The 2,305-nt window shown below is 37.9% G+C and overlaps 1 protein-coding gene across 4 annotated transcripts in view; it reads right to left on the bottom strand.

The window, feature by feature from the left end:
* TSHZ1 (teashirt zinc finger homeobox 1) overlaps nt 1-2,305 on the bottom strand; it is an 84,254-nt gene that overhangs the window by 80,263 nt on the left and 1,686 nt on the right. The window lies entirely within an intron of this gene.

Here is a 2,305-nt window from a genome sequence, read left to right as displayed (position 1 = left end):
CCCCCGCTCATTCATTAAACAGCAGTAATGTCTCACATTCTAATGGGGGGGTCTTAACATAGCTGTACCCCTATATAAGTGCTTTTTCTTCTATTGTACCCCGTTATGGAATAGGATTGTAAATATTTATACCTTATTTAGAAATATTATTTTCTTTACATCTTACTTTAATATTAAATATCAATAAATAACCCACATATGTAAATATTTAATATTCCATATATAAATTCTTCATTGTTTATTAGATTTTATGTACGGTAACATTATAATAGCATCAGGCATGTCATATTCTTTATATAAGGTATTAAAGCGATTCAGATTTTAGATTTTTCTTATAGGAGATGACACTAGAAATATATTATTTTAGAGTCCTTAGCACTTCAAGGATACATTCAGACACTGCAGATTTGTCGCAGAAATTTCTGCTACTGGAAGTAGTATACATCGGACTGAGGTTATTTCTGCAGCATGTGCGTGGATTTTTGCAAAGCCCATTCAGCTCTATGAAACAGTTGCAGTAAATTTTGCAACAAATCTGACACATCTGAACATAGCCTAACGGTGGATTCACCAGTTCGACAGATTTTCTTGCATCTGAATGTGGTTGTTTCTGAAGCCAACTAATGGATTTTTTGCAAGCCCCCATTCAGATGAATGGAACTGATTTTTAGTTGTAAAAATTTCTGCAAAAAAATCTGCTGTGTGTGAATGCACTTTGAGGCTGGAATCGCACATGCTGTTTTTGTGGCAGTAAACCACAGAAGTGGATCCAAAGAGAAGGAAGATTATAAAAGGAAAGACTGACATGTCTCCTCTCTTTTGCTGTGTTTGGATCGAAAATCTGCAACAAAAACTGCATGTGTGATCTCAGCGTAAGGCCAGGAGCACACTCAGTCTTGATGCAGTTTTTGGCTTAGTTTTTCAGTCAAAGCCAGAAGTGGATCCAAAAGGATGGAAAGGTGTGTATATATATATATATATATATATATATATATATATATATATATATATATATATATAGACTGCTGTAGCTTCTTTCATTTGTGTCCACTCCTGAGTTTGACTCAAAAAATCTGCATCAATAACTGTGTGTGTTTGGTCCTGGCTTCAGGCTGGATGCACACACACAGCGTTTTGCTGCGTTTTTTTCATTTATTTTTTTTAGTGCGGCCAGATGTTACATTAAAGTCTATAATATAATATACAAAGCACTACATACAAATGTATTTGGGTTTATTGCTTTTTTGAGGCAATTTTCAGGTCACTAGCATTTTTTGCAAACGCATCATGCCTTGGGTAAGGCGTTTTTCCCGCAGGCTTTCCTATAGGACTTCACGAAGTACAGTAAAAAATTGTTTAGTACCGTGTTAGCCAGAGACAATATGAAATGTTAAATACTTTTGTGTCAAAAAAGACAAAAGTATAATAGGTATGATACCTTTATTGGCTAACCATAAAAGTTCTATATGCAGCTTTCAGAGCACAGAGGCCCCTTCTTCTTCTTTCTTTTACCGTAAACTGCCATGGTATTGCAATGCAGTTTTCGGCTGTACAGGAAAAACACGTAAAAAAACATGTGCGGAAGTTTGACATATACTCTTTGACAAGACCTTATTCACACATTGCAGCCTCGGTGTACTATTTTTATGAAATTTTTCAACCGGACTGGATTGTAAAGAAAGGGGAAAGTAAATAGGAAAGCGTCTTTTTTTTTTTTTTTCGCTTGGTTGTGGCTGCAAAAAGTGCACTGTGTGAATAAGGCCTAAAACCTATTTTATAATACAGTTTCAATCAGTCCAATAGTGTCAGGTTAGGTGCGACATGTATGCGAAGAGTTAAAGGGAAGCAATTAGCTATTGGTATTTCTGCCTAATTGTTCATTGCTTGACGGAACTTATTTCGGCTAGTTCATGAAACGTAAAGTGTCGACAGTAATCCACAGTCACTTATTATTCGGTGTCCTAGCAGTAAAATGGCTTTCTTGTATAGCACTGCAGTCATGATAGAGTTAACATAGTCACATTGAAGATAGAGCAGGGCACATGGGGCTGTATAGTGGAAAGCAGGAAGGGAAGGGTTAACCCACCAGTGCAGCTTTGCCCTGTGCACCTATGAGGTGTAAGGAGAGGACACTGGGCATACACGCCCGCCCGGCCTGCCCCACTCAGACACGTGCAGCATTCTTCTAGGAATGGGCCCCTTTGATGTAGAGGTTTCCACCTCAGACATGAAAGGCTTCTCAGGGTTGGTTTGTATCACCTAGTGAGGGAAGTGAACATTTCACATGGGAAGAGGAGGGACTCAC

The sequence above is a fragment of the Rhinoderma darwinii genome, chromosome 5 (assembly GCF_050947455.1).
Source record: "Rhinoderma darwinii isolate aRhiDar2 chromosome 5, aRhiDar2.hap1, whole genome shotgun sequence".
Taxonomy (NCBI): Eukaryota; Metazoa; Chordata; class Amphibia; order Anura; family Rhinodermatidae; genus Rhinoderma; species Rhinoderma darwinii.
The sequence above is the reverse complement of the archived record's forward strand: the minus strand, read 5'-3'. Positions and strand labels throughout refer to the sequence as shown.